General features: G+C 40.1%; 1 protein-coding gene across 4 annotated transcripts in view; it reads left to right on the forward strand.

Annotated features, from left to right (window-relative positions):
• The first annotated feature begins 3,450 nt into the window (after window positions 1-3,450).
• SOX6 (SRY-box transcription factor 6) overlaps window positions 3,451-27,577 on the forward strand; it is a 625,392-nt gene continuing 601,265 nt past the window's right edge. For all 4 annotated transcript variants that reach the window (XM_019652558.1, XM_019652560.1, XM_019652559.1 and 1 more), the window contains exon 1: window positions 3,451-3,571. The gene's annotated coding sequence lies outside the window, so the exon portion shown is untranslated. The remainder of the gene's footprint in view (window positions 3,572-27,577) is intronic.

Raw genomic sequence — 27,577 nt, forward strand, 5'->3', positions numbered from 1 at the left:
CCCCCCCGCAGACTTGAGTTAACGGGCTGCGTCGGCCGCGGCGCTGGGGGTTCTGCTCCCTTGCTCCTCGGGTTGTGCTAATTGACCTAGCATCGACTCCCCTTCCTTAATTTTTTTTTTATTTGTATCTTTCCCTTTTTCTTTAATGCCATTTACTCCCGCGGCGCTGCGCACAAGGAGCCCTCCCGTGCGGTACCATCCTGGAGCCCGCCCAGGTAACCGGGACGGAGCGAGCGATCTAGAGACCGAGGGAGGCAGAGCGAGAGCGCGCGGCCCGTGTGTGAGCTACCTGTTGGGGAGCCGGAGGGGGCAGGGGCAAGAACCCCGGGACTGGCCGCCGGGCCCCCAGCGCCTTCCGCTTCTGCCCTTCCGGGCAGCTCCAGGGTTAGTTTCCCTGAGCCAGGACTGAGGGGCTGGGGTCGGACAGGCGGAGCTGAGCGCGCGGAGCCCCGCGAGGGCGCCGGTTGCCGGGAGCCGCGGCCGCCCAGCTCGGGCGGGTTTCCGTACTTGGCTGGGGAGGGGAGGAGGGGGGAGGAGGAGCGGGAGGAGGGCGCTCAGCGGGGCCGACGCAGAGGGGGGAGTAGAGGCTGAAAAAGGGGCCCGAGCGTCTGCCGCTCGCTGGTGGACGCGCGGATCCCCAGGATGCGTCCCCCTCTGGGAGAGTTGTGCCTTGTTCCGGAGGCGGTGACAGATCTGCGTGGCGGGCTCCTGGTTTTCTTACCACCCCCCCAGCCCCCAAATCCACTCCGAGAAAACACATGTTGTAGCTGTAGATAACTGTGCGTGGGACACTAAGGCAAAAGGGCAGGGGAGAGAGACAACGCAACCTTTGACAACAGAAAGCTGTTATCGCCATCCTAAGTATTCGTCCGGAAATCTGTCCGCCCTCTCGGCCCACCTTGTTCCTCCTCCTTCGCCTCCCCGTATAGATATTCTAATCTATATAACTGGGAATGGTATGAAAAAGAAGTCAGGTGGCTTAGAGCATGAATTTTTAAATCTCCGTGAAGTTTGAGGTAGGTATTTCATTGAAGTTTGCTCCAGTGTGTGATGGAAGAAGATTGTATGCCTGAGCGTGCAGTATTTCTCTCTCTCTCTCTCTCTCTCTCTCTCTCTCTCTCTCTCTCTCTCTCTCTCTCTCTCTCAGCAAATGCGTGTGTGCTCTGTGAGGGTTCAGATGGGACCGCAGGGTGGTAATGCCCTTTGTTCCCACAAGAGGGCAGCATCCCGAGGGCTTTGTGAGCGCTGTATCTCGTTATCGCTGCAGGCTTGGGTTTAGAGAAAGTTATACCGAAACTTTCGAACTGATATCACGTCTTATTTTGTGATATTAAAAAAAAGAAAGACATAAAGAAAGAAAGGAAAAAGACAGAAGTGAAGAAAAAAAGAGAGAGGAAAAAAGGGGAAAACAGGTAGCCAGCCTACCCGGGGAGAGTCCCAGTCACACCAAGACTGGGGGAGGGCTGTTTTAATTGTGGGTTTGGCCGACTGACGACTGGAGTGCCCTCCTCGGCTGTCTTAGTTGTAGCCGGAGGTCATGTAAATCGACCTTAAAAGAATGCATAAGCCATAAATTAAAATAAACCCTCACCCAAGGGCTGATCCATAAGTAGACAATATCCAACCTGGACAAAACGAGCTTCCCTTACGAGCCGACCTAAACCGCATCCCCCCAAAGAATAGAGACTAAATGCAAAGTAAGTTTCCCAGCGAATATTTTGTTTTCTTGAAAAGTGTTGGGTTGATTTCGCCGTGTGACTGCGATGCCGCCGTTTTCCGGAGCGCTTCAGAGTCAGCCAGGCTCCGGGCGCGGGAGGTGGGGAGGACCCGCTGGGTCTCTGGGCTTCTTAGCGCTACCCCCACCCCCACCCCCATTTCGGTTTGCAAACTTCGGCTATTTGTGGGGTTTGACGCTGGCTTAGGGCGGGTGAGAGTCGAGGATCTCCGCGGCGCTCTCCGCCGGGGTGAAGTTTCCCGGGAGGAGTTAATAAAGAAAACCCGGGTCGCTAGAAAAGCCGTAGGCGCCCTCCTCCCACCCTCACCCCACCGCCTCTCCGCCACAACTTTCCCGGGACCCTGCGCGAGTTGCCTCCAGTTCCCTCCGCTCTCGCCCTTCCTCCCCCTCTTCCCCTATTTTTGGACATGACTTTTTATGATCTCTTTAGGAATAAGCAAACCGAATTCCAAGACAATCCGAAACCCAAGCGCTAATCTGTGGCCCTCTTCGCCCGGGACGCTAGGGCAGTCGTGCCGGGGCCCGGCGGGGGCGTGTGTTAGCAGCCTCCCAGCCCCGCAGGGCGCGGACTCGGCCTGGGAGTCCGCGGGCCGGGCGCACACTCGCCGGCACGTTTCTTCCCCTCCCCGCGCGCACCCACCCCGCGTCCCTGAGCCCCGCCGGCACCCTCCGTCCTTCTCGGCGCCCTGCCCGGGGCCCGTCGCCCGCTGCCCAGTCCGCAGACCCGCAGAGATCCGCGGCTCTGGGGCTCGGCCCAGGCCCGGGGGGCGGTGCTGCTACCCGCGCGGGGCCCAGCCGGAGCAAGGCGGCTCCCGGGGGAGCTGCTTTTTGCTTTCTCCCTTAAAGGGCCGGTCAGAGGAGGGAAGGGTCTTGTGCAAAGGCTGCTGGGGTTGTGCTTGGGCACCAGGAGGAGCGGCCCGCGGCTGCGGACGACAGATTAGCTGCGTTCCCCGGGCTGTTTCCCAGGCGCTCTGCGGAGCTTTAAGATAAAAAGAGAATTGGTGTGTTCGGAGCAGATAAAAGGTGGTTGTTGCCAGCGTGTTTTGAGTTTTATTTAAGCTCTTTTAGGCTGATCAAGTTTGAAAAACGTTTGTTTTGTACGAATTGCCGGATATTGAATGCAGCCCCTATTTGGGGACTAAAAATAAGTCTTCGACTCTGCTGGCGGGGCTGGGCTGTTAGCGAAATGGGCTGTTCCCCGCTGTTTCTCTGTGTGTGACCTCCGCTGAGGGCCGTGCTCGAAGTTTCGTTCTCGAGATGGCCCGAAGCCGTTGCTGCGGCGAACTGGGCCGGCCTCCGGACCTCCCGCGGCACTGTCAGTGGGGCACTCGGATGACGTCCATGTCCAGGGCACTTGACCTCGGCGCTCACTCCCGTGGCCGGCCCTTCGCCCTGACTGGGCGGCCCAACCAACAGCCCAGTGGAGTCGGGATGCGAGAGTGCCCCCTGTCCCCCGCCTCCTCAGGGTCTTCTCTCCTCTGCCCTTTATAGTCACATGCCCAGGTTTTTCACGGGTCCCGAGGAGAACAGACACAGCCCCGCCCAGTCTATTTCTAGGAGGTGGGTTTGGTGAATAAAAAGGTCAAGTGATCGGGTCCGCGAGCTGGTTCATGGCAAGGGGGGACTGGACGGACACCTGGCAAGGACCGCCCCGCCTGTGCCTTTCCCCCCCTGGCGAACCCGCCCGCCCACGGCTGGCCTCCCCGGGCCACATTCTTGCGCTAAGTGTGAGAGGCTGTGGGAAAAGCAATCCCGAACCGGCCAAGAGCCGGCGAAGCTGACCCCGCGATGGCATTTTGTTTTGAACAGTTGCTTGGGTTGACGTTTCCTCATAAGGTAAGGTGTCACTGGACAGTCGGCTGCCCAAATGCCACATGTATAATTAGCTTGCGCACTCAGCACCTCCTCCCCGAGGCCCGTAGGCACGGGCTTGGCCCACTCAGCTCGGTTCTGGGCTGCAGGATTCCCAAGGGAGGGCCGAACCGGCCAGGACAGCCCCGGGAGGCCCCCGTACCAGGGGACACTATGACAGTGTAGCCTCGTCTTTGATTTCTCTCTCTCCCCCCCCCCGCCCCCTCCCCCCTTCTCTTCCTTTTCTCTCCTCTCTTTATGTTTCGGTTGAAGGGAAGTCACTGGTGGGAGGGGTAAACTGGACCCCAGCGGCAGGGTGCAGACTGAATGAGGAAAGGGGATGCATAGTAAACCTGGCACTCTACCTACTTTCCACACCCCGCCCCTGGGGGAGGGCTCCTCGTGCCCCTCTAGCTGCACTAACCCAGTGGGACCAGCTCAGGCGTGGCATTGTATCCTGGCTTGGGTAGGGGCTTCCGGCGTCTAATTTGGACTGTTCACCTGTCTGTGTGCTCCCTCCTACCCCTACCCCAGAAGTCTTTCAGCAGATTAGTGTCTGCGTCCTGATTGCAGTTACGGTTGCTTTCCCCCACTCCAGGCCTAGCCGCTTGGGGCTGCTGGTGTTCACTGTGGGGCTGGGAAAGATCTGCTGTCGCTCCTTGTCTCACACTCGTTCAGCCTGGGGTTCTTAGGAGCAGCGCCTTGTCCTCTCTGTACGCAGATTGGTGCTTGAGCGTCCTACCTAGCTTCCCAGACCCCAGGCTCAGGTCAGTGTTGGCCTGCACTCTCTGGCGGAAACCAGATTTCTGCAGCCATGAACATGACCTTCCCTCTCTCCCTCTGTGCAGTCACCGTGGAATTCAACACTCAGCATTAGGCACTTTCATCAGTCTACCTTCTCCCCTTGTTTTCTAGGCCACTCAGATATGCCTGATGCCTACTAGAAGGTTCTCTTTATTTTAAAGACAAACAAGCAAACATCCTGAAATCTTGCCTAAGTTTGGTAGGATTGGGTTAGCTTTTCTATGGTGGCAAGAGTGCACCTCTCAGGTGGGAGGTCGGGCTGTGGTTTTATTTAGTTGCATTTGTTATTTTTATAGAACCAATGAAATACTTCATTTTCTTATAGTAGGGAAAAAGTTATGACTGAATTTTTAAAACTCTACCAGACCATAAGTGTATGATCTATATACGTTTGAGAGGATCTTCCGGAATCTACATATGTGAGCACATGAGCAGTAGGCCTAATGACATGTAGATTTTTTTTCTCTTACGTTTTTGAAAGCCTCATAAATCAAGAGAGATTGTCTCTATTGGAAAACAACAAGAACAAGAACAACAAGCTACCAAAAAAAAAAAATCCTTCAGACTCTGAAAGCAAGCAAGTGTGCACCACACCTCTTAGATCTAGTTCACGACCAAAGGCAGTTAGTAACCAGGATCTAGACAAATGCTAGGTCATTAATACCACAGGCAAACTGTCATCCTCTGCTCTCCCACCATATTCCTTTATGTATAGTGGCAAAAGTAGATAGTTTTTTGTTTATTGTTTATCCTCTTTAATGTTGTTCTTAGTTTTTGTTTTGGAAGTAATGAGAAGGAACTTTCTCCTGGTATGTGTGTGTGTGTGTGTGTGTGTGTGTGTGTGTGTGTGTGTATGTATATATATATATTTTAAATACAAAAGTGTATGAATTTATTATTATGAAGCAGGATACAAACTCCTATAACAGTATATTGTGTAACTATAACACTCAACATTATACTATAAAGAGATAAATGTAAAAATATTAATTAATAAAGCAGCATCAGTCTCTATACTTTAAGCTGGTTCTATAATGGATTCAGTAACTAAAATACCTAGAAGCAATGACATTCAGTAGGAATATTATATTGTCTGTTGGACCTTTTTTCATTAGTAGCAGAGAGCAACAGATATGTTTCTTAGTTAGGGAAAAGCACATATTTAAAATATGTTAACATACCTGGCAAATCCTCCTTTTATAAGGCTTTAAAATATATTAATTTAAATGCATAAATGATAAATTTTGGTGGCATTATTGGGATTTTTTTTGTCTGTTTCTATTTGACTTTTTAGAGGGAACATTGGGTTATTGGTCACTGATGAAATTGCTATGCATATCCATCTTATACTGAAGAAATTAATGATGTTTTAAATCCTTGTGTTTCAGTTAGCACAATAGGTACTGGAATAAATAAATTTTCTCTGAATAAGGCTTAATAGACATTGGCTTTAACCCTTCGTTTTAATATTTTCTATACTTTTCAGTTTGGTTAGGACACATAGCTCTAAGTTTGAGACAGTTCTCTTGTTAATGAGAGAATTCATACTTTTCCGCTATTTACAAATAGCATTCTCTAAATGTGTAATGCAGCACAACAGAAATTTTGGCTGATCTAAGAGCTATCTGTTTAGATATGCTTTAGAGGTACATATATATCAATTGATGTTTTTGAAGTCAAGAGAAACATTCCATCAGGCTAATGTGTCTTAGAGTACCATATCAGGCACAGACAGGTACTAGAAATGATAAAACACAGATAACATACAGCAAGATGATTTGCAGATGGGACGTATTATCTACTGTCATGAGGTTAGATGGGTCATATTACTGTTTTTTTTAAAAATTAATCTATGTTATTTCAGAATTATCAAGTTGTGTAGGTATATGAGATTTAATGGAAACAGATTTTATTATAGAAACTTGCTAAAAAAATGAACAAATATTCACTGCTTTGTAGAGGAGGAAATGGACCATCTTTGCATGTGGATTGCTTCTTGTTTAAGAAATATGGCTCCCCCCCGACTATTTTTTTTTCCTAATAAGGAAAATAATGTATTGAACACTTGATATCTTCATCTTAACTCCACATTTTTTTTGCTGCTTATACTCTGAATCTCAGCATATTCAAATAAAAAATCAAAAGCTGGCATTTCGGTATAGTCCATGAAAAGCAATTTTTATTACATGTAAGCACATTTTAAATGCATAGCTTATTCTTTTCGCTTGAGATTCTTCAACTGTGATTTGAAAACTAATTGTTTTGGTAAGAGTTATATCAGAAACTTTCATCATCCTCTCATTATGTATTCATTATTCATTATAGGAAAAGTGTTTTTATTTTCCTTGTTCTGTGGAAGAGGGTAAAGGCTTTTCAGTGAATTACTTTGTGTAGACATTTAGTCAATGTGGAAATAATTTTAAACTTGTGTTACAGTTTTTGGTAGAGCTTTTCAAGTTTTAAGTACCCATTGTCATAATCTGGATAAAATTATCTATTGAAAAATGTAGGTGGAGGTTGTAAGATGTAACATCATTTAAATCTACTACGGACTCTCTCACCTCCACAAAAGGGTGCTGGTCTGTTTTTCCTCACATCTATGGTAGTCTCAGAAAAAGGGAACATGAAACCCTAAAACCTCAGAGAAACAGTATCGATTCAATTCTTAACTGCAAATCCTTCATATCGTGGCTCAAAATATCCAACTTTACACCAATATTAGCCATTCTTTTTATAGTGACACCATGCTTAGTAAAAAACTTCTAAGCACTGAGGTCAGGTGTTGAGATTGGATTCTAGTTTATTTTTTATGAATCAGATAAAGATTTCTGTGCATGAGACCATATGTGAAGATGAGAGAACAAGAACATTTCCATATCAAAGGCAATATATCTGAGGCTGCATGGTAATTAAAATGCAGTGGTTTGGACTCTGTGCACTAGCACTTAAGCAGAGCATTGCCGGGACCTTGTGCATCATGCAGGCGGTTGTCTCTTGCATACTTCTTGAAATACACTTATAATTTTGTACAAACATTTATGCCAGTCCACACTTTTCTGTGGATAATTTGTATTGCATCCAAGCCATTCAAAGTCGAAGTTATTTTTTGAGCTACCCCCTCATTATGGCTTTTGTGCATCAACTATTTTTATTCTAGTTGTTTGTATTTCCTTTTACCAGAATGATGGCTTGTTTATATTCAGAATCGCTTCTTGCTCCTCTAAGACCCCTTATAGATCACTCGTATTTTACTATTCACTCAAATAAACTTTCATCTTTAGGAAAGATGCGAATTATGTTTTGAGGTTAATTGGAGATTCTGTAATCTATTATAAACTAATAAGCTACATTAAGAAAAATAAACTGCCCAGTTATTGCTACTTTATAGTGCTAATATACAGAGGATGCCAAAAAATTGTATACACATTTTAAGAAAGGAAAAAAACTGTATTAAAATTGTAAGACTTAATATAGACCCGTAACAAAAGATGAATACAAGTCATGTGTATACATTTTTCTTGGCACCCCTGGTATATAGTAATCCTTACTAACTTGCACAATACGTAATATTAGAAAAAATTCATTTTTAAAATGTTTAAAGTTTTCTGAAATATTCTCCTTTACCTTTTAATGCCATGGAAGTGTATAGTGGCATTTTCTTTTTTACTACTTCAGGTGAAAAACAATTATTTGAAATGATAGAAATCTTATATTTACCTATAGAGCTATCTCTTTGCATCTATAGGGAGATGTTTGATTCTACTTGTCAAGAAGTGGATTAGCATCTTAACCTGTAGTTATTTGGGATAGAGGAGTGAGATAAACAGTCTAACACTTGGTAGTTCAGTGTTGTTTATATTTTAGGAAATTCTGCATCTTTAGTAACTAGCTTGAATTTTTTGCTCTGTAATTTTCTCGATTTTCTAGTTCCATATTTGTGCTCTATCTGTGAACATTCTGCGGTGGTGCATGTGACAAGGAATTCACTGGTATATTTTATTTACCAAGCGCTGCTGATCTATACAGCCTTTTAAAGATTTCTCTAGATTGAAGCACCATGCACTGAAGAAGCCAAATGTGATATTATGGAATCCTTTAAGAGTTTTTGTGTTTTTAAACTGTTTTGGATCAAAATTATTTAAGTATATTGATTCAATGCCTTTCAATGATGACATACACATAATAAATATAAGGTAAATTCAAAATACATCATATGAAGTGCATATTAGCGTCTATGTAAACATTCTGTATTCTTCCTTGATCCCTTTCTTCTCTGAGAATTTCACAGGATAATACTTGAAATGATCTATTACCCTTGCTACCTTTAATAATTTGTTGTTTCTGGTCACCTTAAGGAGATTAATTGAATTGTCTATCTTTAATATATCCATTCAAATGGAAAAAGGGACTTGAGTACTATTTGTGATTTTGACTTTACTGAGCACAATGTGTTTGCTTCTTTGAAAAGTAGTTCTTTACAGTCAGACAAAGGAAATTAAAGATGCATTACTTTTTACAACTACACAAGCACAATATATGGAAAAAAGGAAATGCAACAGATTTTTATTTTATTTTATTGGGGAACAGTGTGTTTCTCCAGGATCCATCAGCTCCAAGTCCAGTAGTTGTTTCATTCTAGTTGTGGAGGGCTCAACTCAGTGGCCCATGTGGGGATCAAATGGGCAACCTTTCTTGACATTATGAGCACTGTGCTCTAACCACCTGAGCTAACCGGCCACCCCCAGATTTTTCTTTTTTGTAAATGACAAGCATAGGTTTCAAATAGAACTCATTTTGAGGCATGGTTGCAAATGTCTTCTTTTATGCTTTACATACACATCATTGGGTAAGTGATTGAGCTCTTACTGGGCTCTAGACACCCTGAAGCCACAGACCTTTACCTTTTAAGACTCTCTATTGAAGATTTTTAACATTTGGTAGGTGGGGAAGTTTAGGCACAGTTGTCATGGTGCTAAGCAGGTCATGGGTAGAAACTGGAGAAGAACGCTCCTAAGAGAGAATAGTTCTTTCTTGAGAAAGACTATCAAAAGGCAGGAATGTTGTTATTTTCTTAGAAATAATCTACAACTATCTCCATGGACAATGAACCTTCTGTGTAGGAGAAATGAGCTGCCCCATCGACCCCCAGTATATCTATAGTGTAATCCCTGTCTGTCCATTTCTTCATCTCTAAAATGGGAGTAATAATATCTACATCATAGGGTTATTGTGAGGATTAAATGAGATAAATGAATGTAAAGCACTAAGCTCAGGTCTTGGGATAAAATTAATATTTAATTCATGTTATCTATTGCTGTTGAAGTGGTACCATACTTAGAATGATACAGAGCTGGCTTGCGATGTCAGCTTCACTACATACTTGCTATGTAATTTTTGGCGAGTGACATAACCTGTTTCTTTTCCTCTTATATGAAACACAGACAGCAATACATGTGCCTTCCTTGCTTTCCTAGAAAGGAGAATTCATTAGTATTCTGGCAGACTTGAGATAGAGCCGTGACTAAATGTAGGGTTTTGGATGTCCAGCTCTCAAATTTGAGAAAATTCCAATTGTAAGGACTAGAAGAGATTTTTGAAAGGCCGTTTCATCTGTCATCCTCCATCCTCCCAGGGTGTATTGATGGCCCTTTCTCCATTCTAATCAGTTAAGAAGCTCTTTATTTTGAAAGCCTGCAAAGAGGAGATTTTTATAATCTTCTTTGGTTGTGTGTTTCAATGATCAACACTAAGAAGTTCTTTATGCCAAATATACACATCTTAATCTGCTTTCTCATACTTTTATTTTAAGAAAAACACAGAAACATATATTCTTCATTTGAATGATAGACCTATGTGTGAGAAAACCAAAGTTAAACTTTCAATTTTTACTTCTTGGATATTTTATTTGAAGTCTTATTTCCTAAATTAGTTTTGTGACCTTAAAAAGTTATGCCATCTCTTTAAGTCTTAATTTCCTAATTTTTGAAATGGGGGTTGTGATAGAATTTATCAGATAGGGTTATTGAGAAGATTAAGTTGGAAAACACTGTATATAGAACTGTGTGGAACTGTTCTGGACAACTGGGTTAGGATTAATTGACAATAGTTATGTGATCAGTAGTAGAACCCTGGCATGAAAAGGGCCCTTAATTCTCTTATGTTTCATGAAACTCAGTTTTCAAAGTGCTTTCATATTCATTGCCTCATTCAATAAAAAGTATGCAGGGTAGATAACCTTACCAGTCATACTGTCTAACTTCCTACTTGATATGAATAAATGTTTTAGTTGGGTTTTGCTTCAGGATATTATTTGCTACAAACGAAGCTTGTATGTCATAAATTAGGGCTGGCTTTTTTGGCCCTCTTTTTTTCCAGTGTCTTCAATATCATGTCAGTGTTCATTTATTTTATCTTCGTACTTATTTCCAGAGCCAAACCAATGCTGCATTTCCCATATACTGATGTAAATGAGTAAGACCGTGCCGATCAGAAGTGCTAAATGTCAGTTATACATGTCTTTGATTAATACAAATCAGAAAATATTTAATTATTACATAATAAGGGTGGCTAGTTGATAGGCCACGATCTTTCAAAATATGGGCTTTATGAGGAAGGATTAAGGAAAGGATCCGTGGCAGTGAAAAGATGGGCACCACTTGATTATAAGATTTCGAAGATGAAAATACATGGCCCTAGTGAGGAGGTATGAATATGGATAATTCTATGCAATGTGCTAGTTGCGACAATGAAGATACGTATGAGAGCAGAAGTACTGGTATCAAGGAAAGCTTCCGGTAGGAGGTGGCCTTTGAGCTGTGACTTAAAGGGGGATTAGGAGTAGGCTGTTTGAGGTAACATACTGAAAAGCATTGGACATGGAGGAAACATTTGATAGTATTATTGACTATTCTGTACATCTGACATAGAAATGCCTCATATTTGTGTCTTTGTGAGACAAATATAGATAGAGATGTCTGTCATTAATGTGATGTGGCCAGAGGCTAGCAGCTTATCCACTACACTTCTTTTTCTTGGCTCAGTTTTTTGGTCAGGGGCATTGTGTGTACATTTTTAAGGTACAGGGGAATTTTTCAAATTATTGCTTTCCTTCAAATATATCAGTTAACTATGAAAATTAAAATAAGTGGCTTATTAGTATGTGAACCAATAATCAGGATGATGAGTTAATAAAATCTTGTATTTAGCACTGTACAGAGCTTTGTTTTTCCTTGATCTGGCAAGCATGGTCTTAGAGAAAGGGCACTATCTGGAAATTTTTACATTTGGGTGTTATTTCTGAGTTTCCCTTATTTGTTACAGGTCTGATGGTGCCTCAAATTTATAATTAAGTTTTTCCAATTGTAAAGTTGGCATATTCCATACGTTTTTATTGAGGTATAATATGAAAATCAATTAACCTTCAGAGTGATTCCAATTTTTTGGAAGAAATACACATTATTATTATGCAATGACAATAATGAAACAGTAGCAGTTGCAGAAGCAGTAGTAGCAGTAACAACCCCTTTCTAGGTAACTTTCAAAATAGGAACGCTAAATTCATCCTGTTTTAGTTGTGTAACCTGGGATCTCATGTTTTCTAATAACCTTTTGAGTGCTTTTTCTCTGAGCGCACAAGCCTTCTTTTCTGTTTTTGTGTTTGGAAGTTTTCCGGTGCTTAATAACTTGTTCCTCCAAGTTAAACACACCTATTGAGATTTTGCAGCTTATATGACTTGGACATAATCACTTTCTGAAAAGAGCTTAATGGTGATATAGGCTTGAGAAGTAATGGCCCTAGTTTTCAATGGCCTTAACCTATTGTGTTCCTTACCACTGCTTTGGCATGCCGGAGACTTGCAGTGTTGATCATGCCGTGAAAAATATGATGAAATCATTCCATTAAAAAGAAAGGCTCTGAAGCTGAGTAAAAGGAGGGAAACAAAGATGTGAAAGTTCCTTAAAATCGTTTAGAAACATACCCTTAGTCATATTAAATTAGTTATGATGCTTTAAAGAATATTTTCCTGTAGGACTTTCAGATGAGTTATTTAATAAGAAGCAAAAACCCAAGAAAAAAAGAAAATAAAAATGGAAAAAATACAGCAACCGAACCAAGTTTAACTAACTTGGAACACAGCACATTAGTTAACAGAGTCTCAGGAACATTTTTTACTCTTGAGTCTGAAGATCCAAATACATGCTGGAGGAAAATTGGACTATTTTAAAATTTCTTAGCTGTCATCTTTCCCACTATAAAGATGCATGTTGAAAATAGATATATTGAGGTTTAAAAAAGAATTTTAATCTTGGAACAACTAAGCTGTGTATTATATTTAATTTTTATTTTTAATACAGCATTCTAAGGCATTATTAAAAGAAATTTTCAGCTTTTCTGAGGTTAGACTCTTTAACCTTTTGCAGACAACATTTCCAGAGCTTGCTTCCATTTGTCCTTTTTGTAGAGGTTTGTGTGTTTTACAGGTATGCTGGGGGGGAGAGTCATGTATGCATATTTACGTATTTTAAATTGTGTAGCATTTTGTCACAAGCTTATTTTCTCAGTGACAAATATATATACCAACTTAAATTGGGACTAGTGAATTTAGGGACTCTTAATCCCCCTGCATGGTGGGGAAAGAATGAAAAATAGCTTAGCTTTTAATTATGACACCTTTGGACCTTTTTTAAAGCCCTCAACCTAAATAGCCATATCTTAGTTGTGCACTTTTGTGTTAAACTTCTTTATGTCCACATGGAAAACTCATCAACTTTATCAGGAGCTCTCTGAGTAAAATATATAGGGAATTATACCCCTTCATATTGTATGCCAGTTTTTTTTCTTTTGAATTTTGTTAGCATCACTTTCACAACTTTGGGTTATTCTGTCTTTTATTTTTTGATCTGTCCGTACCCTAGTTTCTGTTATTAAAATGCCACTCAAATAGGGCATTTGTATCAAGTGTCCTTTAAATTTTATGGGGCTATGATTATATAGTCTTTAATTTTGCTTATTTAACAAATTTTTATCTGAAATCATTTAAAAACAGACATATAATTTTATTAAATTTAGTAAGAGGGGCATTAAATTATGTGGTCATCCTAAATTGTCTCAAATGAAGCCTCCGTTTAGTTAAATAAGTATATTGCTAATGCACCTTAAAATTAAATATCTTTGATTATTCATAAAATAGTTGTTTGAATGTTATCACATAGTAGCACTAGTTGGTATCCTCCCTGCTTGATTGGGGTGAATGTAGCATTTACAGTAGCTGAGGTGAAAGGAACAGAATTTACGATGTTTAAGGAGAGAAAAGAAGAGATCTGAGATGGTTTGGATAGCCTATGGGCGACTGGAAAGTAAATATTATTGGTAAGGGTGAGGTTGGAAGAATTCCTCTGGCAAGATAATTTTAAGGCTTCTTTGGGAGAACTTCTCATTATAATAGAGTAGTGGTCTGCAAACATTTTGGATAGAGCACACCATCAGTAAAACATGTATGAATGAGCGTGTGTCCCAATACATGTGCATATTTATTTGAAATTATAGTAGTCACCCTATCCGTGGAAGATATGTTCTAAGACCTCCAGTGGATGCCAGAAGCTGCAGATAGTATTAATCCCCAAATACTATATAAACTATATACTGCTATACTATGTTTTTCCCTATGCATGCATACCTATGACAAAGTTTAATTTATTAATTAAACACAGTAAGACATTAACAATAATGAATAATGACTGTATTTTAATAGAACAGTTATAACAATATACTGTAATAAAAGTTATGTGAATGTGGCATTAATTAGTAAAGTAAGGGTTACTTGAACAATGAGCACTGCGATCTTATAACTGAGCCTGCTATTTAGTGACTAACGAACGGGCAAGTAGCACATCCAGTGTGGATATGCGGACACAGGGATGATTCACGTCCCGGGTGGGACTGAATGGGATGGCATGAGAGTTCACCATGCTACTCAGAATGGTGTGTAATTTAAAACTTACGAATTGTTTATTTCTGTTTAATTTTAAAAATATTTTTGGAATTTTCCATTTAATATTTTTGGACCATGGTTGACAGCAGGTAACTAAAACTTCTGGAAAGTGAAACTGCCGATATGGGGACTACTGTATATACATGTACTATTGTGCTAATATATGCTATAAAAACATTCATAAGTAGATAGTAAAAGAAAGAGGTCTAGATAAAATAAGTAATATTTTAAAACTAACTGTGGTTCCCCCAAACCCTATAATTTAATATGCTTGTTATTTTTAACAGTCTTAATTTAATGCTTTGTGATGAAGTGATTTAAAGGTTTGGTTCCAAGTTCAGTTTACTTTGCTACATGGTTTTAATGCTGCCACAGCTGAAAATAATACCTCGGAAAAGAAAAATAGATCCAAATGGAAGAAGTCATCATTGTCTGCACTTACTAAATTGTTATACTAATTTATTAATCCTATGCACAAAACATGCAAAAAAGGCTTGTTATAATTTGGCTAGTAAACCTCTCTCTAACCTGACGGCAATCAGTTGCTTTTGCCAATGAGGTTGAAGGTATAGCATTTTCATATTTTTAATAAATGGGCTCAAAACCCACAGAAACTCTTTGGAACATTATTAAACAGGTTAGAATATTTTGTTGCCAATTTTTAAATTGAAAACAGATGAGAGTTTTTGTAGGTGATAGACATAGAATTTTTGGTCACAAAATCACACAATGATGGAATCATTTCCAAACATGTTTTCAAAATACTTTTTCATAACATGAATCTGTTTTGAAAAGCATTTACCCTCTCATTTGATAAAATATTACCTTTACCTTGAAGATACAGATTAAGTTTGTTTGATGGTATGTATGCATCCTATCTATCTACCTTCCTTCCTTCCTTCCTTCCTTCCTTCCTTCCTTCCTTCCTTCCTTCCTTCCTTCCTTCCTTCCTTCTTTCCTTTCTTTCTTTCATCTATCTATCTATCTATCTATCTATCTATCTATCTATCTATCTATCTATCTATCATCTATCTATCTACTTACCTATCTACCTATCTACCTAATCTAGCTACTTAACATACACGTACAGCACCTTATCATCACATAAAAGCTCAACACATTTGGTACACTAGTTTTTAAGTTTCTTATCTTAAGCTTGGAAATGTTGCCATGAGATAAACAGTGGAACAGTGGAACTTCTGGGTGGTGCAAACAGTTCTCATGGTTACTCCCCATCTTATTTCAAAGCATTGTAAAGATTTTACTATGTTTTACAGGCCTATTTTTAAAAGTAATTGCATCATCATGTAGCACTTGGCTTCAACATGGTGTCGCAATTGCTTGGCTATGAATGATGCAGTGCGCGAAGTCCACGGTGCTGTCTCTGTAATCTTATCCCTGTTTTTTTCCTTCAGACCAGCTACAGCAATCACTTCACCAGTGGTTACACTTTGTCAGTTTTCCCTAAAAAACTACTTTTATTGAAAAAAGTGACACTGCTGAGATTATATTTTCTTTGGTACATAGTTCAGTGGCTCACTCAAAAGTAACACTTTGCCTTTTTAAGTATCACAAGCTGAGGCATGTTAAAAAAATGTACATTTATTTATCTGAAAAGCAAGCATCCTGCTTAAGTTTCTTTTTCAAATCTTCAACCATGGTTTCTATGCAACTTCCAATATTGCTTGTGGCAGTACTCACTGCACAAACCCAAAGGACATTATTCGCATTGCATTTTAGGTAAATGCTTACCTAAAGTTGTGCATGCGGCCACTCTGATGTTTTTAGCAAGGGAATATATTTCAATTTCTTGCCATATTGTTTTCTGCTTATTATTTTAGCCATTTTTATAGCAACAGGAAGAACTGCTTTTCTAGTATCATGTAACTTTTTGTCATTTATAGTTAAGGAACTTCAGAAGAGGGTTCTAAACATTTAACATTACATTTGGTGAAATTTTGTAAAATACTGGATTGAGAATGATTTTAAACGCTGGAAAAATGGCAGCAATTGCAATCTATATGCTTAGTTTTTAAATTACCTACACATTATAATGGTTTCATATTCTTATTATTTAACATCTCAAAGTAAAATAGGGTAAGGTGCACTGTTAATGATACCAGATATAAACCTATCTCTCAAGTAATTTTCTTTCTTTCTTTCTTTCTTTCTTTTTTTTTTTTAGCTGAGTCATCCTGCCACCTGTTGGCAACTCAGTGGCAGCTCAGCTTGGGCCTGGACTCGAACCGCTGTTGCTCAGAGCTTGCACTCTTGAGCAAGCTCTTAACCAACTGAGCCACTTGGCCGGTCCTCTCAAGTCATTTTCTTGATAAGCAAAAAAAAAATCTTGGCCTATTTCTTGTCGATCATTGTTTGTATCCTGTAATGTGGTCACTGAAGGGCTACTACTATAGTGTAAGCATTCACTTGGTCACAGCATTATTGTCACTAACACCAGTATTATTAATATTATCCTCAGACTGGTCTCTTTGGAAGGATCTTTTTAAACCACTTAAGCATTTGTTCAGAGTTAATTTAGTTTTAAAACTAGGTAATATTATCTATAGTCAGTCTCCTCTCTTTCCTCTGGTACAAGATGAGATACATTAATATTTCACATATAGACCCAGAGTGTTAATCTGTATTTAAATTTAAGTAAGGATTAGTTTTTCTTACTTTTAAAATACATATACACAAGCATATGTGCATATTGTACTCCTAGGAGGTGTGAACCCACTTTAGAGACCTCAGGAATATAAAAGTGAATGGGAAAGCGAGGTGAGTCAAGGAAAAAAGGCATAGTTTCCAGAGAACATTCTCCTGGGGCAGGACCCCTCTGAAGAATGCAGCCAGACACTGAAAACCTGAAGCAGGGAGCAGGACTAGACAGGTTTATCAGAATCGGGGTTCAGAAAACAGTGGTGTGGCATTTTCATAGGGCTCTGATATGAGAAAGGAAGCAGATTTAAGCCATCTTTTCTTCTTTAAGACAAACCAACCTGAGTCATTTGTTGGTATGAACGGGTCAGTGAGGTGCCATAGTTAGGTGTGTTTGTCATGTTGCAGGAGAAAGGGACCAAGTGGAGGATTCCTGGTCCCCTGAATGCCTGGGGCTCTTTGTCGCTGGGACAAGTGAGTGAGGCAGCAATGAGGGATGTGATGACTATAGGCTAACATTGTCTTCAGCATTCTCTTCTTTTCTCCCTTTTCCCCTTTTTGTCTAATTTGATACACTTGTTACACAGCGTGGCATAGTAGCAAGAACCCTGTTTGGAAGTTTTAGATCTGTCAATACACTTTGGGTGACTCTGGCTATGTCACTTCTTTCTAGGAATTAGTTTCTTCATTGGTAGAATGGGAACTTTGGTGATCTGCATAGAGTTTTAGCTCCGACATGCTGTTTCTACCCTTCTGGGATCAGGCTCTGCTCTGCCTCTTTACACAGAACTTTCTGCGAAGTTCTCTGTTCTGTGTATCACCCTCAAAGCACTACGTCCACTCTGCCTTATAAAGTGAAAAGTGGCTAGACATTTAATTTAATAAATGAATTTATGCCAGTGACTCATGAGCAAAAGCTGTAAAATATTTCTAGCTTCTTCCTTTTACTCACCAGACAACTTGGATAGAGTGCATTTCCACGGTGTGATCCTAGATAGTGCTCTTGCTTTCTACCCTGAAGTGGCTAATAAGAACTTTAGGGAGGAGGTCTTAGCATCTGATGGGTTGTGTCAGTGAAGGAGTTTGGGCTGGAGGAGCTAGGGCATTGGGACACAGCCATCAATTCATTACATGTGTTTGGCCGGGATGGCAGCTGTGGCCAGTGCCAGGCTTTTTGAGTATGGGTACTGTCACCAACAGAGCTGGCTGTCTGAAGTCTGCGAGTTAACCTCTCCCAGAATCTTAGAGTGCCACTATCATTCAGGAGGAGGAGGATAAAGGAATCTCTGGGCGGGGAGCCTAGACACCCTCTCATTTTCAGTAAGAACTTGAGTCTCCTCTTCCAATTTCACAAATGAAGGGATTTCAGAATTTCTCTTTTTCTTTGCAGTACCCATTCATTGCCACAGATGGGGGCCATATTGAGTAATGAAATAGGTGCATATAACAAAACATATATTGGGCAATGAACATATATCAGACATATTTCTGGGTGTTTTCATTAGATGGAGAGAATAACGTGTATCACAGTTTTTGACAGGTTTCAATATACAAAATACACTTGGAAAAATGGCAGATAGGTTGTATGCTCTCCTTAAACATTAGTGATTATTATTTTATTATTTCATTTGCATAACAGCTCTGGGAGGTAGATGTCATTATCCTTATTTTATAGACAAAGAAATGAAGGCTTGGAGAGGGAAAACACCTTGCCCAAGGTCACATAGCCATTCAGTGTCCTGGCCTCAAGTCCCATGGTGTTTCTGCCATAGAATACAGCTGCCTATAACAGGCAAGTGAGTTCTGAGATTTCCCACGGATAGTCTACAAGCTAGATAAGCAGGAGCTTGGATAATCGGGATAATCAGGAGCTGAACATGTTATTCTGCGATGTTGAAGTTCAATAGGTTTGGTTATTAAGGTAGTCCTTGTTTTTTGCGTGGCTTGATGTTAACAGAAACTCATGGGTATCAGACCCGAATCCTCTCTTTGCCTAGCTCTGATCTCAGCTTTGCATAGTTCAGATGCCGTGGTTTGGTCTCAGTTCTTACAGAACCTTGCAAAGTGAGGACCTGACTCCAATATGCACTAGTTTCAGCTAGCACGGCGTAGTGCAAAGCGAGGACTGACTGTACTTCCCTCAGCTTCACATTCACATGCGGAAACTCTCAGAGTCCCTTTCCTCTGGACCAGTTAGGTGGCGCCTTTCCATGTGATGACCCATTCGTTGTCTTTTGCATTCTTTTACTATAAGGTTCTGTTCCTGCTAAGGGAGAGAGCACTGTGTTAAGTAAGGTCTATGATGGTCACTGAGGATGGCTCTTGGTGTCCAGGCTGCCACCCCTGACACTTACTGTACACAGCAGTAGCTCTGGACTTCGACAGAACACCTGTTTTCTTTACTTTTTTTTAAAAAAAAACCCTCTTCTCAACTCCCCATTACATGTCTGTTTTGTTCTGAATCGATATGGCTCTTTCTACCTGTTCCCACAGTGTAGAGGAAGGCCAGGGAGGCCAGTTCTCTCTCAGTTGGTTTTTACTACATGAAAAGTGATATATGGCAATAGGCACTGAGCTGCCATTAGGCCAGAACTTGATCAACTTAAATTTCTTCTTAGATATAGATGCTTAAATTATTTTTAAAGCACTTAGTAATAAGTTCAACCTGAATATAGATGCATAGATGTCAATTTTAGGGCAAGATAATATTGAAAATACTGGTGCTTTGAATCTCCTCTGGTCCCAAAAGTTAAACAACATTCCCCTTCCTTGAATTTTGGTCCTGCTGGCCCCTCCGCCACTTTTAAGATTATGTTTTCAAACCTATTCCTATTTTTTTTTGTTATGCATTCTGAAGAGTAGAAATCATTTGGTGGCTTTAATTTTGTTTCTCTTACCTATACAATGCTGGAGAATTGCTTTGGGGGTATAGTAGCTCGTGGCATTGTGGCTAAGAGCATACTCTACCAATTTCTAGCAGTGTGAACTTGGGTTTATTACCTTAATCTCTGTTTCATTTCCTTATCTGTAAAATAGTGCCCACTTCTTAGGGTTGCTTTAGGATTAAATGAGTAAATATAAGTGCTTAGAACAGTTCTTGGTGTGTGGAGCCAAGCAACCATTAGCTAATATTGAAGTGAATGTCTTTAAAGGGAGAATCTGGCCCAAAGGAAAGAGTACTATACTCAAAATACTTGACTGAAGGGGTAAAAATGAGCACTACTAGAATAGAACGTGAAATCATCCTACAATTTCCCCTAGCACAGTGACTCTGGAGTACTGTTGGGAGATAATACTGTTCTATAGTAATAGGTACTTAGAGAACCTCTTCAACTGCAAATCAACAAATCTATTGGAACTAAAATTCCTTTATTCCTTTATTACAATGTCCATGTCTTCATTTTTGAGTGTCATCATTTGTGGAGACTCATTGACTTGGGTACAGAGTGAGCCTGGGTATGAGTTTTCTAAGAGCTAGATTTGTGACTGTAGCAGTGGTTTCGAAGCAGCAGTGAACTGAAAGGAGCAGTAACAAGCAGGCAGGGAGCTTCAAGCAGGAGGTGTCCCACAGAAAGAACCTAGGTGCAGCCGGGCTTGGCCAGTGATTGCAGACATGATTTCTAGGCCCTAGAAGGTGATGGGTGGAGGCAGCTGGCTGAGATTGGGGTGTGGAGTTGGTAATCTCTATTTCCTTCAAGCTTTTCTGATGCAGGCTCCACTGTCCTGTGGACCCAGTAGGCATCCGCCAGGAGGACCTCAGCCTCAGCCAAACATGGCCAGGGATTGCAGGCTTACCCTTCAGGTCCCAGAAGATTCCTTGTAGGAGCAGCAGGCTGGCTATGTTAGAGCTAGGATTTGAACCCAGGTTTGTCTGATGACGAAAGCTAAGCTCTTTGCACTAATGACCCCATGCTGTTTCCCTGATGAAGAAGGCGCCTGTGGAGGAAAAGAAAAGAGGCCCAAGTTCATACTACTGGAAAGTGGTAGAGTATGCTCTTAGCCACAATGGCGCAAGCTAATGTACCCCCAAACCAGTTCTCCAGCGTGGCACAGAGGCCGTGGAGGCACCTATGACTTCAGCATCTAAAGGCATGGACGATATATAGTACCTGAAAGGGCATCTGGGAAACCGAAGGGGTTGTCTGCGGGCAGCGATGCCGTGGCGATGGTGGTGGAGGACATGGCAGTGGTGTGGTGAACAAGCCCCACGGATAGATTAGAACTTGGGAATGCAGTTCTGTGTATTCCTGTACTATTTATACCTGAAATCATAGACTCCATAGTCTTTGTATCATGGAACCTCAGAGCTGAAAGGGTGTTCTAATCACTCTTTTTATGGTGTGATTTTATATACATAACTATCCAGTCCAGGTTGGAGGAGCAATGACACACATTACTTACTCCTTTCTACCAGGATGTAAGCTCCACATGGATAGGAGTTTTGTCTGTTTAATTTTTAGTGTCGGGAGCAATGCCTGGAAACTAATAGCATGCAGTAGATACTGTTGAATGAAAGTATGCTTTGACAACTTGTTTAAAAGTTTTGTTTTATATGTTGAACAGAAGTACGTACCAAGCGTTATCTCATTTAAGTCTTACCTTAACACTGTGAGGTATGTCTTATTGTTTCCCATTTAGGAAACTGAAACTCAGGAATTAAGTAATTTTCTTAAGGTGACATTACTAAAACTTGATGGTCAGGATTTGAACCTGCGAGTATTACTACTACATTATACTGTGGAATTATCACCTCTGTTGTCCCAGGTAATATTCTTTTATTAAAGGAGCCTACATTTTTATGGAAGCTACATCACAGTGTTGACTCACTAATTTTACTGCCAAGTAAAACTCACAAGCTTTTTAGTTACCATGTATGTCTCATCCACCCTGCGCTTGAACTACTGGGATTTTTTGTAGCTAAGTGTAGAAAGTAGAATTTATTCCAGATAGATTTTTCTCTGGTTAGATTCATTTGATCTTTCATTATTACGATTTTTGGCTTAGTATAGTTTTAAAATGTTGACAAATTTTTTTTTGGCATTCGTTGATAAAATCATTGTTTTTTATTCCTTAGTTTTGTTAATATTCTGTAAAACATGTTGATAGATTTTCTAGTGCTTAACTATTCTTTTTTATTTTATTTTTTTTGGGGAATTGGGGGGATGGGAACAGTGCTGGGGAATTGGGGGAAGGGGAACAGACAAGTTGCTGTCCTTTTGTTCCTCAGTCCAGTTGTGGAGGACGTCGCTTCACTGACCCAAGTTGGCACCATCATTGTGCTCTTCCCAGGCGAGGCAGATCAGTCGCCGGCTTCTGGACGGCCGCTCACTGCGGCTGCTGGCCGCTCACACTGGCTGCTGACTATATACGGTAGCCCATGGCAACCCACTGCCACAGGGGCTGCAGCCTACACCGTCGCCGGCGACTCACGGCAGCCCAGCTCCAAGTTAAGCTGTTGTTCAGCATCTTAGCTGTAGAGGGCAGTGTCACTGGCCCTCATATGTGGGATCCGAACTGGGGCCCTCTGGCGTTCCAAGCCAGCTCTTAACCATCACGCCACTCAGCCGGCCCTTAACTATTCTTGTAGTCCTCAAATGAACTACTTAGTTATAATATATGAATTTGAATTTTGTATATATGAATTATAACTATGATTCATTTATTTTGGTTCTGTCTTTATAGAATTTTGATAGTACGGTCATGCCAGCTTCAAATAATGAATTGGAAGCTTTCCATCTTTGTACTCTGGAAGCATAGGATTTGTCTATTGTCTGTTGTCATCTTTGTCTTTTGGAGAGAATAGGAATTGCCATTTTTTGTTATTTTTAAATGAAAGTTTATTGGGGTGACACTTTTTAGTAAAGTTACATAGGTTTTCAAGTGTACAATTCTGTAATACATCACCTATAGTTCTTTAAAAGTTAAAAAACTTACCTGTAAAACCATTTCATCTTGACACTTTTGAAAGGGATAGATATTTAACAGTATTTTATTGGGCTGTTTATATTTCCTACCCTTTCTTGAGTCAGTTTTGGTAATTTATATTTTGCAGGAGAATAATCTATTTTCTCTAGATTAAAAAAATATATTGACATAAATTGGACATGATAGTCTCTTATTTTTTTCTTTTCTATATCTGTGGTTATAGTCTCTTTCTTATTCCTTATGCTTTTAATTATTTAAAGATCTTTTGGAATCTGGTTCTGTCATTTAACATATTATTAGAAACTTTGTTGAGTATGCTAGCATTTAGCCTGCATTTATTCATATATCCATGAGACTTAATTAATTAAATACATTTAACAAACATTTAAATGTGTTGTATTTTCCAGAAAGATGATAGATGTAAGCGATACAGAAGGTGATTAAAACAGTGTCCTATTATAAGAAACTTACAGTATGACAAGGATACTTGAGACTGTTTGTCAAATGGCTTGCTGAAATTCAGATACATTATTTCAAATGTATCACTCATTTAGTGATAAAGTACTTCTGACAAAGAACTAAAAGAGGTTTAATATGATAGGACCTGTTCTTTGTGAACCCATGTTTGGTCCTAATGATTACCTCCTGTCCCTGTAGATGGTCAGTTGTACATTCTAGAATCTTGCCCAGGTAGTTAAATTCATATAAGGAATGTGAAACTGGAGCATATCTTGCTTATTCATAGAGATTCTGTTGGAAAGATTTGTGGGAAATATTTTAATCATTGTAGAATTTTACACATTTTATCAGCTAGAAAAGTGCTTTTTAAATTTTGGTATGCATACGAATCGCCTGTGAATCCTACTGAAATGCAGATTCCGACTCTAGGGCTGAGGGACGCATGAGATTCTGTATTGTTTCTTTCTTTCTTTTTTAAAGATTTTTATTGGGGAATTGGGGGAAGGGGAACAGACAAGTTGCTGTCCTTTTGTTCTTCAGTCTAGTTGTGGAGGACGTTGCTTCACTGGCCCAAGTTTGCACCATCATTGTGCTCTTCCCGGGCAAGGCACATCAGTCGCCGGCTTCTGGACGGTCGCTCATGGCGGCTGCTGGCCGCTCACACTGGCTGCCGGCTACACACGGTAGCCCATGGCAAGCCACTGCAGCAGGGGCTGCAGCCTACACCATCGCCGGCGACTCACGGCAGTCCAGCTCCAGGTTGAGCTGTTGTTCAGCATCTTAGCTGTGGAGGGCAGTGTCACTGGCCCTCATATGTGGGATCTGAACTGGGGCCCTCTGGTGTTCCAAGCCAGCTCTTAACCAATGCGCCACGCGGCCGGCCCAGATTCTGTATTTCTAACCAGCCGCCAGGTAATGTCATTGCTGCTTTCCCTCAGGGCTGCTGACTGAGATCACACTTTGAGGACAGAAGGATGCTCTACATTCTCTTTCATAGTTAGTAAGATGCCAAATTTTATAAAATTAACACATAGAACATTTAGGCTAAAATTAAGAAGACTGACAGTGTCTCATATGTTGGTGAGAATATAGAACAGCAGAAACCCTAATATACCGCTGGTGGGAGTCTAAATTGTTATAATCTATTTTGGAAGCTATTTGATATTATATAATAAAGTCAAACACATGCCTATCTATGACAACAGTTCCACTTCTAGGTGTATACCTAAGAAAAATGAGTACTTATCACCACCAAAAGATATGCATAACATATATAGATGTTTAATCCATAATAGCTACAAACTGTGAACAACCCAGATGTCCATCAACAGGAGAATGGGTAAACAAATGGTGGTATACTTATTCAGTGGAATACTACACAGCAATAAAAACCTGCTGATATTTACAACATGAAAGAATCTCACAGACATTATGTGGAAAATAGAGAAGTAGACTAAACAGATAGAAGTGGGGTTAGATAAAGAGTAGAGGACATCAAAGACAGAGATAGAATATGTACTGTGATTCCATTTATTAAATTCAAGAACAGGCATAACTACTCTACAATTAAAGAAGTCAGAATGGTGGTTACATGGTGGTTATCACTGGGGATGGGTTATTAATTGGGATGAGGCATGTGAGAACCTTCTAGGGTGCTAGGAATGTTTTATATTTTAGTCTGAGTGGTGGTTACATGGTAGAATACATATTTAAAAATTCATTGAATGGATTCATTGACTGAACTTAAGATTAGTGCACTTTACTCTCTATATATTATACCTTAATAACATTTTTATTTTAATGAAAGAAATAGAGCATTAAGAGAAAAGAAGATATCTTTGGATTTTAAACAGGGCTATATACTTTTTTAGCAGTGAAATTGATTTCCATGGGAGTTCTTATGTGTTCACATTCATATTCATTTACTGTATGAAAAGACTGAAAACTATATTTAAAGGTGGTGTATTAATGTAGCTAGCTGATTCCTTAAAATAACAAGTATAGTTGTCATTGGATTTTAGGACAATGGAATCACAGCTCAAACAAATTTTGGTTAAATCAGAACATTTCCATCTTTTGTTTTGAAGGGAGAGGTGAAAATCCCAAGAAAACAAACTGTCACAGCTAATTTGGAAATCAAAACAAAACAAAAAAAATATTAAATAGATTTGGGCCTTGTCTTTTTAATCTTCAAACCTTCCCTTTCAATTTGTAATTTCCTGTTTTCCATCCAGATGCCTTACCACTCATGCTGTAACTCCTCATTGCCTAGGATTCCTCGTTGTTTCTCATTCAAGACTGATCTTAAATCTATCTTTATATCTATCTTTATTGTGTTGTAGTATTTCTCCATGCTCCTCTGTCTTCTCATGGGTCATTGAGTTCTGTAGCTTTCAGGCTTTTTGTAAGTATTCAAGCCCCCCGCCCCCTTTTTTAAATAAAAAAATCCTTATTTATGGAAACCTAACAAAGATGTAAACTTTGGATGAAACCTTGACTGCTCAGATCTCTTTAACTCTTCCTTCAGCTCTCCCTTTTAGCTCACTCTTTTCTCTTTGCCCCACAACAAAATGAGGGTGGGATACACTGGGGGAAAAAACAATCAGACAACCAATCTTTTCACTTTACATCAGAAGGAAACTGAAGTACAAAAAGGGCTTCAGAGCTGCTAGTGGTCAGCAACTTTAGGTTATCATAAAATTAGTCTCAATTGGTAAGTAAAATTAAAATGTGAAAAAAATAAGATTAAAAAAATTTTTACACGCAATTTGAATGATCACTATAAAAAGGGGTCAAATATATGGTGATGGAAGGAGAACTGACTCTGGCTAGTGAGCACACGATGTGAAATATAGATGATGGACTACAGAATTGTACACTTGAGACCTATATAATTTTACTAACCATTGTAGCCTCAATAAATTTTAATAAAAAAAAGTAATTCCAAAAATCTACTTTTCAATTTCTATTCATAGGCAAGTAAACACAATTCAAAATTCTCTGTCACACAGAAACAGTAATCACATCTTAAAAACAGTAATGTTATTTTTGACAATGGTGTCAAGACAATCCAATGGGAAAATACTAGTTTTTCCAACAGATGGTGCTAGGACAACTGGATATCCCCATGCAACAGAATGAAGTTGTACCCCCACCTCACACCATATTAAAAAATGAACTAAAAAATAAATCAAAGACCTAAGTATAAGAGATACAACTATGAAACTCTTAGAAGAAAACATAGGAGTAAATCTTCATGATCTTGAATTAGGCAGTGGTTTCTTCAGTATGACATCAAAAGCATAAGTAAAAAAATATAAATTGGACTCCATCAAAATTAAAAACTTTTGTGTTTCTTTTTAAAAAATTTTTTTTATTATGAGTTTCAGGTGTACAAAACAATGCAATAGTTATCCTTTTCACCCTCACAAAGTGACAACCCTCCTCCCCCCATCCACTGGACCCCACCCCCGATATTGTACTTATCTATTACATTTCCATTGACTCCATTCCCATACTCTACTCCACATCCTATGACTATATGTATATATAGTTATAGTTGACATACAATATTATTCAACATCAGATTCAGATATACAGTGTGGTGGTCAGGCCTCTATACTGTCTATGAAGTGGTCTCCCTAACAAGACATGAGTCCAACTGGCCCCTTAAAAAATATTTACAGCATTATTGATTATATTCCCCAGACTGTCTTTTCTATCCCTGAGGCCATATTGCAGTTACCAATTTATATTGTCTTGTCCCTTCTCCTTCTCCTTCATCCCCACCCCCTCTCAGCTATCAACCATCAATTTTGCCTCTGTGTCTCTGAGACTATTTCTGTTTACATTGCTCGTTTATTCAGTTCTTTAGATTCCACATATAAGTGAGATCATATGGTATTTGTCTTTCTCCGACTGACTTATTTCACTAAGCATAATGTTCTCTAGGTCCATCCATATCGTTGCAAATGGTACAATTTCCTTCTTCTTTATAGCGGAGTAATACTCCATTGTGTAAATGTACCATGGTTATTTAATCCAGTCGTCTACTGATGGGCATTTCAGTTGTTTCCAAGTCTTGGCTATTGTAAATAGCACTGCAGTGAACATAGGGGTGCATATATTTTTTGAATTAGTGTCTTGGGTTTTT

The sequence above is a fragment of the Hipposideros armiger genome, unplaced genomic scaffold, assembly GCF_001890085.2.
Source record: "Hipposideros armiger isolate ML-2016 unplaced genomic scaffold, ASM189008v1 scaffold_181, whole genome shotgun sequence".
Lineage (NCBI taxonomy): Eukaryota > Metazoa > Chordata > Mammalia > Chiroptera > Hipposideridae > Hipposideros > Hipposideros armiger.